The sequence below is a fragment of the Chlorocebus sabaeus genome, chromosome 8 (assembly GCF_047675955.1).
Source record: "Chlorocebus sabaeus isolate Y175 chromosome 8, mChlSab1.0.hap1, whole genome shotgun sequence".
Lineage (NCBI taxonomy): Eukaryota > Metazoa > Chordata > Mammalia > Primates > Cercopithecidae > Chlorocebus > Chlorocebus sabaeus.
In genome coordinates this window covers 38,277,262-38,290,326 of record NC_132911.1, presented here as the reverse complement: position 1 = coordinate 38,290,326, position 13,065 = coordinate 38,277,262, and the positions used below count along the sequence as shown (strand labels likewise).

Genomic DNA, 13,065 nt, shown 5'->3' with positions numbered 1-13,065 from the left:
AGGTTGAAGAAACAAAGGCAGGAACAGGCAAGGAAGGGAATGAGGGGACCAAGGAAGGTCGGAATCAGGACTCGTGGACCCACTGCCGCCTGCCCTACCATCCATCACCCCATCGTCCATCCCCCAGGTTCTAACATGGTCCCGTGGGGTCCCAGACACATTGGGGGGGGGGCGGCGTTTCAGTCTAGGAGGAGGCCTTTCCCCAGGCCCTGTGGCCCTCCCCACCGGCGGGAAGCGATCTTTCCAGGTGATCCTGCCGGATCGTATCTGCAGAACTACAACTGAGCCGCTCTCTCGGGTGATTTGTATCTCAAAACCACGCCAAGGCTGTAAATCAGGTGGTAGGAAGCTCTGTCTCCTGTTTTCCTGCTCAGCCAGACGGAGACAGAATGTACTGCCACCGGCTCCCAAATCTGGAAAACCAAGTCTGATTTAAGACGAGATGTTTTAGCAGGCATTAGCTCAGGTCAAGGCTGGGGAGCCGGGTCTCTGCCTCTCCCTTCCTGCTCCGAAGCAGAGAGAAACAGCCACCTCCTCCCCAGCTGGGGGCTGAGTGGGTGGAGAACCTGAAAGCCAGGTGCCTAACAAGCCCTGGGGTTCGGTAGCAGCTGCTTAGAGCTCCTCCCCGGGAGGCTCCGGAGGGGAATTTTCCACTGCCCAGTTCAATTTAGCTCAGCTATACCACGGCCTTGACTGTTTACAGTGGGGAGGGCAGGGCGGTGAGGGAGCCCTGTAAGAGTACTCTGTGCAAGAGGGCCGCGGCCGAGCTAGAGGGGTCTGCAGGGGGACAAGGTGTGGCGGAGTGGGCTTCAGGCGCAGGTTTTGCTTGTTTTCACCACGCCCCAGGTCTAGCTTACGGCCTGCAGCTGGGATGTTGGGGCTGCGCAGAGGCGCTGTGGGTGGGGACCAGGCCCCCTTTTGGGTAGGGAGGGGAGGAGTAGGGCCCTGGCTGCGGGGAATTGGGAGAGAAGCCAAGGCGTCTCCCCCCTCCCTGTGTTCCTGCCTTTCTCAGGATGTCTGAGATGCCCAGCGTGGGTGAGTGCACCCTCCCTCCCTGGCTCTGCTCCTCCCCCTCCCCGGAACCACCACCCCCTCAGCCCTGAGCTGCCGATGCCCTCGGGGTTCTGTTTTCATTCCAGGCTGTGGATCCGGTCGTGGGAAGCAGGTAGGAAACCATGATTCTGGGGGTTAAATGAAGAAATATATTTAGCGCGCACAGAAATTTAGAAATTTAGAAAGCCAAATATTGGGTTAGCCGCCAGGAATGGAGAGGGAAAAAACCCAAAGCAAACAGCAGAGGAAAGAAATTCCTACCAGACAAGGTTCTTATTCATTCTCCCAACCCCAGGTGCAGGGGCCTGCAGGGGAGAGACCCGCTGAACTTAAGACTCTGATCAAACCCAAACTCGGATCCTAGGCTGCCCATGGGGCCGGCTGTTCATATCTGGATTGGCAATGGCACCCCAGAGCTCACTAAGTTGACCCCAAAGCCCTTTGGGAGCCAGGGGTGGGGGTGGGGAAGGAATAACAAAGTAGAATGTTCCTGGTTTGACCTGGAAAAATCAGTTTGACCTGGGCCTCATCTACGGAATGTAAGGGTTGGATTATGATTTCACAGGTCATAGCATCCTACTATTCTGTTTCTGCCTAAAATAAGAATGAGTGTGAGGAATAAGAATGAATGTGAGGAAGACCACAGAAGTTGGACCCACCTGTTTCTGAGGCCTAGGGAGATGCAGTGATAGATTTCAGCTTATTCCCCATTCTTGGGTTTCTGTACCTTGACCCTCCATAGAGTAAACTTCTAGATTCTGAGCTGACTCCTCGGAAACCCTAGACTCCAGGGACGCGTTTCTAGCACCTGCTCAGACTGCTACTCAGTTAACAGCCTGGCCCAGAAAGATTGCAACACCCAGCCTGGCTCCCAGGCAAGCTAAACAGGGCTTGATGATGGGAAGAGGTTAAGGGGTACATGGAGAGAAAGAAGAATCAGAAGGCGGAAACATCATAGACCACCTGGGATGCCTTCTGCAGGATCACACAGAAGGCAAAATTTGTCCTCCTGAATCCAAGATGCCAAGACACATTTGTGTTGAGCCACTGAATTATCTACCCCTTCGGTAGATGTGGCTGGGGAAGAGCTGCAGTAAGAGGCTGGGTCCCAAGCAATGAAGGACCTTTTGAAGCAGAAGGTGTTAGGGTGGGGGCAAAGGACTGAACTCTGACCAACCAGAAGAAAGGAAAAACTGGAATTCCTTTCCCCTAGGTCTGCCTCTCTTTCTCAGGGTCTCTATTTACTTCTTATGCACTTGACTCTCTGCTTCCCTCTCCCTTTCCTTTCCACAAAGGAGCCCAAGCTTTAGGTGGATCTGGCACCCCCGCACCTTGTGGGCAGGAAATCTGAGCACAGGCATTTCCTGTACGCTGACAAATGCCCACTGCAAAGAGCCCTGGCCTGAAGGTGGCCCTGTCTCCTAGTTATGTCCCTCCTCATCCTTATCTCCCCAGGCTCCAGCCCTCACCAGCAGGGACTCAACAAACATTCATCTGTCAGATGAGTCATGGGACCAGAAGCTTGGGAGAAGACATGCAGAGCCAACCACTGACAAAACTGGCAAATGAAATACATGCCCAGAAACCTGCTCCATCCCCGGCATTCCTTAAGTCCTGTAAAATGTACCACCTTTCACAGTTTTCAGAAACTAAAAGTCATCCTTGACATCCATCTAATCAGTCACCTCTTATTTATCTCCCAGATTCATTCTTTTTTTTTTTTTTTTTTTTCCTTTTTGAGACAGAGTTTTGCTCTTGTTGCCCAGGCTGGAGTGCAATGGCTCTATCTCAGCTCCCCGCACCCTCCGCCTCCCAGGTTCAAGCGATTCTCCTGCCTCAGCTTTCCTGAGTAGCTGGGATTACAGGCATGTGCCACCACGCCTGGCTAATTTTGTATTTTTAGTACAGATGGGGTTTCTCCATGTTGGTCAGGCTGGTCTCGAACTCCCAACCTCAGGTGATCCACCCACCTTGGCCTCCCAAAGTGCTGGGATTACAGTTGTGAGCCATCACACCTGGCAAATTCATTCGTATAATCTTGCGACCCTCACGACTACTGCCCTCATGGACCCTGGGCATGCCTCACCCGAATTACAGAAATTCCCTCCCAGCTGGTAAACATGCTTGTGTGTGGCTCTCCTTCATTCCATCCTCCCTGGTTTAGCCAGAGAAATAATTCTAAAATGTACACATCCCAAAGCATCTCATTTTCCTGCATGCAGTCTCTCATCATCCGTTCACTAACTGGAGGACAACATCTGAATTTATTAGTGAGCATACAAAGGCTTTTCATCCGCTGAACCCAGCCCATCTGCTACCATTTCCCTGGTCTCCAGTCAGAACTAGTGACCGTCCCATAAACAGGTTCTGCTGGACTTCCAGTCAAGATGGAGCGGTGAGTTCTCTATTCCAACCACAAAGCAGCAGTAAATAAAACATTCTCACATGTAACCCAACACACACAGTTGGGCTCAAAAACAAGGCAAGCTTTCTGTGAGCCAGAAGCAAGAACAGGGCCCAAAATCACTAAATGGGGCTGTAACCGACATGCTGCTGGGCTCTGAGTCCCAAGAGTTTGTTAGAGAAGCCAGGAGCGCAGTTACCTTAGAAAGGGCAGTGACTAAGATGAACACCAGGGGCCTTCTGGGGGCCAAGAATGTTCTTTTTGTGCTCTGGGGGTTTGTTACACAGGGAGCATTCACTTTGCGAAAACTCATCGAGGTGCCCCTTTACGATTCATGTGCGTTTCTGTATGTCTGTCGTATTTCAATAGAAATGTTTACTTGAAAAACGTTGTCCTGAGAGAAAGCCAAGAGGAAGACCCTGCTTTTAGATGCTGGAGACCAGGGTAGGGTGAGGTAAGGTGGGGTGGAAATAGAGCACAGCCTCAAAGTGAGGACCCGTGCCAAGCCACCCACAGCTCCTCATCTGGATTGGCATCATTCTGGCACAGAAGAAGGAACCATGAAACAACACGTAAGAGCTGGCACTGGAACAGCGGCTCAGGAAAATGGGTGGAGGCGACCACAAAACTATAAACTGCGCATTCAGGAAGAGGAGGAAAAAAGACAAAAACAAAACAAATCAAAGGGGGAAAACCGGCACTAGAAATGGATCTGCAAATCAAAATTCCAAAACACATTTTAACAATGAAAAAGTCTAATGCTAAGAAAGACGGTAAAATCAATAAACAACATGAATTCATTCCAGTTGACATCAGTTTTAAGAGCAGAAGTCGTAAAATCTATCAGTTTTATAGAGTAGTAGTAAAATCTATCAGTTTTATAGAAGATAGGTTTTGCAGTATATATGAATTTACATTTCTCAAGGAAATCATAAAAACAAAAATAAGCAATAAATATTAGATGAAAATAGGAATGGAACAAGAAGAAGTGGGAATAAAAAAGATTAGGAAAAGCCCAGGCGCAATGACTCACGCCTGTAATCCCAGCACTTTGGGAGGCCAAGTCGGGTGGATCACCTGAGGTCAGGAGTTCGAGACCACCCTGGCCAGCATGGTGAAATCCTGTCTCTACTGAAAATACAAAATTAGCCAGGCCATGCCTGTAATTCCAGCTACTCAGGAGGCTGAAGCAGGGGAATTGTTTGAACACGGGAGGTGGAGGTTGCAGTGAGCCGAGATCACACCACTGCACTCCAGCCTGGGTGACAGAGTGAGACTCTGTCAAAAACAAACAACCAACTAAAAAAAAAACAAAAACAAAACAAAACAAAAAAACTGGAAATCTTAGACAAAAAAAATAGCCATTGAATTTTTTAAGCCTCAGTATTCAGGTTAAACTCTAGACTGAGTGAGGTCAGAGAAAAGATGATGAAATGGGGGATAGTATGGAAAAATTTATCCAAAATGAAGTACAAAGAGGCAAAGAAGGAAAAATATGAAAGACAAGACATAAGTAGATTAAGGGACTCTAGCCTAAGAGAGATCTAGAAGAGGAGAATAGAGAAGCTGGCTTTATGTATTTATTTTTATTTTTTGTTTCTGTTTCTATTAGCATCTTGCTACCCTCTTCTAAACTTTGTACCAGAGATTTGGAAGGGAGATTGGAGATGAGTCATTTTCTTCCTCCAGCAGAGGCAGTGGGTGTCTAGACTCGGTCAGACATAGTTTACACAGAGTGGCTAAACTCCATTCCCCTGCCACCCATGAACCTCAGGATGCAGGATAAGTGTGATACCAGCAGAGATTTCCTCCAGTTCTCTGACATCTATTAATAGATGATAACAGCAACTTCTAGACTCTCTGGACGGTAGCTACAGTGGTCAATCTGAAAGTTACATGCATCCCCTGATTTTCTTTTTTTGTTGTTAGCACCCAATTCCCTATATTCAACCCCTTTCTGCTTGAAATACCTAGATTAGTTTCTATGTTCTTTACTGATAAAGGCATAATGGCTGTATTTGAAGATATACCACCCTTCCACATAAAATAGACCCAAAAAATAAAGAGTTATAAAACAGGAGGAAAAGATCACAACAAGTTCAGGAGACCCAACATCCAAATAGAGTTCTAGAAACAGAACTTGGGGGGAAACTGAGGGAAGGAATTCAGCAAAAATTCAAAAAGTGTTCCCAGAAAAAAAGGACAGAAATTTGTCAATTAAAAGAGCGCACCTAGTGCACAGCACTAAGGATGAAAATGGAGCCATGACAAAGCACATCATAATGAAATTTCGGAACATGAGGGATAAAAAGAAGATCCTATAAGCATCCATAGATGGGGACAAACAGTTGTATACTCAGTTATCAAGAATCAGAATTCATTCAGACCACTCAAAAGCAAAAATAGAATCTGGAAAATAATGAAGCAATGCCCTTGAAATTCTAAAGGAAAAATTATTTCTAACATAAAATTTCACACTCAAAGTTGCAATCACGCGTAAAGATAGAGAAAAAAATATTTTACACATGTACAAATAATTTTTGTGATGTATTTCCTTAGTATCTTCTCTCAGGAAGCGACTGAAGGATGTGTTTTACCAAAAATAAGAAAGCAAAAAGAGGAAGCTATGGAATACAAAACCAAACCTGGAAAGAGAGAAAGAATCCCTAGGACAATGATGAAAGGGGACACCAAGGTAAGAGCTGTGTAATGAGTGTGGAAGGCAACCAGTCCGGATTGCAGCAGATCAGAATGCTCCAGGAAAGATTCCCTCAAGAAGATAAAAGTGATAAACTGGCCGGGCGCGGTGGCTCATGCCTGTAATCCTAGCACTTTGGGAGGCCGAAGCGGGCGGATCACCTGAGGTCGGGAGTTCCAGACCAGCCTGGCCAACATGGTGAAACCCCGTCTCTACTAAAAATACAAAAATTAGCTGGGCGTGGTGGCACACACCTGTAGTCCTACTTGGGAAGCTGAGGCAGGAGAATCGGTTGAATCCAGAAGGCAGAGGTTACAGTGAGCTGACATGGCGCCACTGCACTCCAGCCTGGGGGATAGAGTGAGACTCCGTTTAAAAAAAAAAAAAAAAAAAACAAGTGATAAACTACTTAATGTTTGGATGCACTGAAAGAAGGTTTATACATGGCCAGGCACGGTGGCTCACACCTGTAATCCCAGCACTTTGAGAGGCTGAGGCAGGCACATCACCTGAGATCAGGAGTTCAAGACCAGTCTGGGCAACATGATAAAACCCCATCTCTACCAAATATACAAAAATTAGCCAGGTGTGGTGGTGCACAGCTGTAGTCCCAGTTACTCAGGAGATTGAGGTAGGAGAATCACTTGAACCTGGGAGGCGGAGGTTGCAGTGAGCCAAGATCGTGCCACTACACTCCAGCCTGGGTGATGAAAAAAAAAGGTTTATATAACTTGGACTAAATTAGTAGTAAGAATATAAAAAATGAAGCAAATGAAAAAGGAAGACAATCATGAACTCCAGGGAAAATAAAAAGTTGTGCAGAAAAGGAAAAATAATTAATCACAGTGTTACAATAGTCATAGTAATATAAATATTTGATATTGATCTCATCAAAATTATAGTACTGAAGGGATTAAGGGACAAAATAGTGTATGTGTAGTGGTGGAGAAGGGGGTGGAAGAGAGCCAAAGCTTTATTGTCCATAGAGAGAAGACCATAAGTAAAAGCTATAGTTGAAAAATGAACATACGCATATTATTTAGAGAGAAAGAGATAAACACCAAAAAAAACTAGCTGAAAGAGTTGAAAAAGGAGGGGGGAGGATCAGTTGAGCCCAGGAACTCTCGGTTGCCGTGCACTATGATCACAACTGCGAGTAGCCACAGGACTTCAGCCTGGGCGACATAGCAAAACTCCGTCGCAATCAATCAATCAATGAGCTGAAAAAGGTTGCCTCTGAAGAAAGGGAAATGTGAGGCAAGGAGTAGGGAACTGCTGTTTTTCATAATAAGTCTTATAGACCAATTTAACTCTTTATGTGTATGTGTGATTTCATATAAAGATAAAGCTAAAAAAATAAGATCAGAACTTAATGAAACAAAAAACAAACAATAGAAAGGATAATGTAAAATGCTGGTCCTTGGGGGAAAATTAATAAACCAGACAAATCTCTAGCAAGCCTGATCAATGAAAAAAATAGAAAAGAAAGAAAGGAGGCTGGGCACCATAGCTCACGCCTGTAATCCCAGTACTTTGGGAAGCTGAGGCAGGCAGATCACCAGAGGTCAGGAGTTCGAGAACAGCCTGGCCAACATGGTGAAACCCCGCCTCTACTAAAAATACAAAAATTAGCTGGGCATGGTGGCGCATGCCTATAGTCCCAGCTACTCAGGAGGCTGAGGCAGGAAAATCACTTGAACCTGGGGTGCAGAGGTTGCAATGAGCCGAGATAACGCCACTGTACTCCAGCCTGGGCAACAGAGGGAGACTCGTCTCAAAAAAAAAAAAAAAAAAAAAAGGAAAGGATGCACTAACAATATCAGGAATAAAAAATTACTATTTCCACCTACACAGAAGATTTGAAAATTTTTGTGAAAAGCTTTATGTATTAAATACTTCAGATAAAATGGATAATTTTCTAGGCATAAATAGCCAAAACGATGCAAAAATAAATGGAAAGCCTAACTAAACTAATTACCATCAAACTTTTTGAACTGGTAATCAAAAGTCTCTTGCCTTAATGCTGGGCACAGTGGTTCAAACCTGTAATCCCAGCACTCTGGGAGGCCAAGGCAAGTGGATCACCTGAGGTCAGGAGTTCCAGACCAGCCTGGCCAACATGGTGAAACCCTGTCTCTACTAAAAACACAAAAATTAGCTGGGCATGGTGGCGGGCACTTGTAATCCCAGCTATTCAGGTGGCTGAGGCAGGAGAATCACTTGAACCGGGGAGGCAGAGGTTGTGGTGAGCTGAGATCGTGCTGCTGCACTCCAGCCAAAGCAAGACTCCAACTCAAAACAAAAAAAGAAAAGGCTCTTGTCCTAAATGATATCTGTCCCAGATGGTTTTAGAAACTCATTTTCTTAAACCACTAAGGCACAGATAAACTGTTTGTTTGTTTGTTTGTTTGTTTGTTTGGAGGTGGAGTCTCCTTTTGTTACCCAGGCTGGAGTGCAGTGGCACAATCTTGGCTCACTGCAACCTCCACCTCCCGAATTCAAGCCATTCTCCTGTCTCAGCCTACTGAGTAGCTGGGATTACAGGCACACACCACCATGCCCGGCAATTTTTGTATTTTTAGTAGAGATGGGGTTTCACCATATTGGTCAGGCTGGTCTCAAACTTCTGACCTCAGGTGATCCGCCCGCCTTGGCTTCCCAAAGTGCTGGGATTACAGGTGTGAGCCACTGCACCCAGCCACAAATAAACTCTTAAAAAAAAGTTTTCTGTTCCTGTGCCATTTGTCCTCCTAAATTATTCTTCTGGTAAGATTTTCTGTAGAGCACAGGATAGCCCAGTTACGGCCTGCATCTTCCAACCTTCCTTGCAACTGAGGTGTGTCTGACTAAATGCTCACCTTTGATGATGAGCAAATGTGGTGCCATTTCTCCATTACTTGCTATGGAGAAATGGCGATTCCTAGGGTTGCTGTAACAAAGTATCACAAACTGGAGGATCAAACAACAGAAATGTATTCCCTCACAGTTTTGGAGGCTGGAAGTCCAAGATCAAGGTGTCAGTAGGGTTGGTTCCTTCTGATGATTGTGAGGGGAAGTCTGTTCCACCCTGTGTCCTAGCTTCAGGTGGTACACTGGCAATCTGTGGCATTCCTTAGTGTCTCTCTACCTTCATGTTCACATGGTGTTTTCCCTCAGGTGTGTCCAAATTCCCCCAACCCTCTTTTTTTTTTTTTTTTTTTTTTTAATTTTGAGATGGGGCCTCACTCTGTCACCCAGGCTGGAGTGCAGTAGTACCATCATGGTTCACTGCAGCTTCAACCTCCCGGGCTAAAGTGATTCTCCCACCTCAGCCTCCCAAGTAGCTGGGACCTACAGGCATGTGCCACAACACCCAGCTAATTTTTTTTTTTTTTTAATTTTTATTGTTAATAAAGATGGGATCTTGTTCTGTTGCCCAGGCTGGTCTCCAACTTCTGGCCACAAGTGATCCTCCCTCCTCGGCCTAGGAAAGTGCTGGGATTATAGGTGTGAGCCACTGTGCCTGGCCCAAATTTCCTCTTTTTATAAGAACACCAGTCACATTGGATTAGTGGCCCACCCTACTCCAATATCACTTTAAACTAATTATATCTGTAATGACCCTATTTTCAAATAAGGTCACATTCTGAGTTACTGGGAGTTAAAACTTGAACATATGAATCAAGGGGACAACATTTGCTTCAAAGGAAATTGCTCACCCTCCTCTTTCCTATCCTCCCTTTCCTGAGGGTTGCACACATACAGAGCTGAACCTGTGTTGCCATGTAGATGAAGACAAACACCTTTAGGATATGGCACAGAAACAAAACAGGAAACCCTCAGGTCTCCAAATGACTGCACCGAGTAGAATTGCCCCATCAGCCTGGACCATTCATTTCTAGAGTGTGAGCAAGAAGTACACTTCCATCTTATTTAAACAACCGTATTTCAGTTTTTTTGGTGGTGGTGGTGTTATAGGAGCTTAGCTTTTACCCTAAGAAATACAGCTACTCAACTCACTTCATTAGGATCTTAACTATAATACCAAAACTTCATAAGCACTGAATAAAAAATACAGTAGAGCAATATCATTTATGATCATAGATGCAGAGCTTCCAAATGAAATACTAGCATATTAAATTCAAGGAAAGATATATATACCATGACCTAGTTGTGTTTAATTTCTGGAATTCAAAAATGGAATGTTAGACATAAAATCTATTAAATTATACTACTTTAACAAATTAAAGGAGAAAAAATCAACTTAACACAATGGATGAAGAAAAAATATTTGCTAAAACTCAATACAGTTGAACACATAGACATGGAGTATATAGTTAATGTGAAGGAATTATTTTTAAATGTGTTTAGGTTTGATAATGGTACTATGGTTATTTTTCTTTTTTCAATAATTCTTATCTACAGATGCAGCTGGGCGCAGTGGCTCACCCCTGTAATCCCAGCACTTTGGGAGGCTGAGGTGGATGGATCACCTGAGGTCAGGAGTTCGAAACCAGCCTGGTCAACATGTTGAAACCTCAACGCTACTAAAAATACAAAAATTAGCCAGGCGCGGTGCCACATGCCTGTAATCCCAGCTTCTAGGGAAATTGAGGCAGGAGAATCGCTTGAGCACAGAAGGTGGAGATTGCAGTGACCAAGATCGCGCCACTGCACTCCAGCTTGGGTGACAGAGCAAAACTTCATCTCAAAAAAAAAAAAAAAAATTGCAATTGAGCTGGGCACAGTGGCTCATGCCTGTAATCTCAGCACTTTGGAAAGCCAACGAGGAAGATTGCTTGAGGCCAGGAGTTCGTGACCAGACTGGGCAACATAGTGAGACCCTGTCTCTACAAAAAATGAAAAAGTTAGCTGGGCATAGTGACATGTGCCTGTAGTCCCAGCTACTCAGGAGGATACATACACATATACACACACACACACATATATATACACACACACACACGCAAGAGATAACTTATAAAAATTTAAAGACAAGATTGGCCAGGCACGGTGGCTCACGCCTATAATCCCAGCACTTTGGGAGGCTGAGGTGGACAGATCACGAGGTCAGGAGATCGCGACCATCCTGGCTAACATGGTGAAACCCTGTCTCTATTAAAAATACAAAAAATTTGCCGGGCGTGGTGGCAGGCACCTGTAGTCCCAGCTGCTTGGGAGGCTGAGGCAGGAGAATGGCGTGAACCCGGGAGGCAGAGCTTACAGTGAGCCGAGATCACGCCACTGCACTCCAGCCTGGGCAACAGAGCAAGACTCCCTCTCAAAAAAAAAAAAAATTAAAGACAAGGACTGAAAGAAGGAGTGTGCAGTATACTCAATGACAAGGGGGTTAGTATCCATATTTTATAAGGACCCCTTAAAGATCAATTTAAGAGAGCGTCCAGTTCCAGCAAGATGGAGTAAGCATGCACTACCTTGTCTGTCACATGCAACACAACTATAAACCCTGGCTAGGCTGCATAGGGAGCAGCTAACTATCCAAGCACACTGAAAAGTAAATGGTAATAGGCCAACTGGGGAAGGATACCAGAATTCAAAGTTCCACCTAACCAGTGGTATGTTTACCATTTGTTTTCCTTCAGTATTACCTGGCCAAAACCCAGGAGAACACATCAGATGAGAACAGAAAGGAAAACCAAGAGAAAACTTTTTCTAGTGTGAGAAAGGATAAAAGGGAACCACTAAGAGAAAGAGTACTCTATTTTGCTTTTGTTTTTTCTTCTCTTTTTTTGTGCTCTCCCATTTCAGCCCGCAGTCACTATCACAATAGAGGCACAATACTGGCAGATGTCTGAAAATCAGAAGAAAACAGAGGAGCTGTGGTCTTGAGAATGTGGGGTACATTCCCCTTGCTTATCACTCTCTAATTTGAATGACTGCAGATTTCTCATCAGAAACCACAGAAAGCAGAAGGGGGAGAAATGACATTTTTAAAGTGCTAAAAGGAAAAAATCTATGAACTGATAATATCCAATTTAATGCAATCACTATGACTATTTCATCTGTACTTTTTGTACAGAAATGGACAAGCTGATTCTAAAATATATATGAAATCACAAGGGACCCCAAATAGCCAAATCAATTTTGAAATTAAGCAAGCCAGAAGACACATGTCCTGATTTCAAAACTTACTACAAAGCTACAGTAATCAAAATAGTGTAGTACTGGCATAAAGATAAACATACAGATCAATGGACTAAAACAGAAAGTCCCAGAAATAAACCCACACAACCATAGTCAATAGATTTTTAACAAGGGTTTCAAGATCATTCAATGCGAAAAAAAAAATCACCCTCAACAAATGTTGCTGGGACAACTAGATAACCAGATGCAAAAATTAACTCAAATTGGACCAAAGACCTAAATACAAACACTAGATCTAAACATCTCTCAGAATAAAACACAGCTGTAAATCTCTGTGACCTTGGATTTCGCATGGAGACTTTGATGTGACACTAAAATCATAAGCAACAAAGTTAAAAATGGGTAAACTGAATAAACAAAAAATAAACTTTTGTACATCAAAAGACACTATATCGGGCCAGGTGCGGTGACTCATGCCTGTTATCACAGCACTTTGGGAGGTGGAGGTGGGCAGATCACCTGAGGTCAGGAGTTCGAGATCAGCCTGGCCAACAGGATGAAACCCCATCTCTAAAATACAAAGATTAGCTGGGCGTGGTGGTGCACACCTGTAGTCTCAGCTACTTGGAAGGCTGAGGCAGGAGAATCACTTGAACCTGGGAGGTGGAGGTTGCAGTGAACCAAGATCACGCCACTGTACTACAGCCTGGGTGATGGAGCAAGACTCTGTCTCAAAAAAAAAAAAAAAAACCATATCAAGAAAATAAAAATACAGCCTATAGACTGGGGAAACAGAGCTAGATATATGTTTATAAATCATATATCT

General features: G+C 44.5%; 1 long non-coding RNA gene across 1 annotated transcript; it reads left to right on the top strand.

Annotated features, from left to right (window-relative positions):
• Positions 1 to 1,043: 1,043 nt before the first annotated feature.
• LOC103215649 (uncharacterized) lies at positions 1,044 to 12,686 on the top strand. Its single transcript, XR_012093678.1, has 3 exons — positions 1,044 to 1,165; positions 2,509 to 6,152; positions 10,560 to 12,686. It is a non-coding gene; the product is annotated as an uncharacterized lncRNA (long non-coding RNA).
• The last annotated feature ends 379 nt before the right edge of the window (positions 12,687 to 13,065 follow it).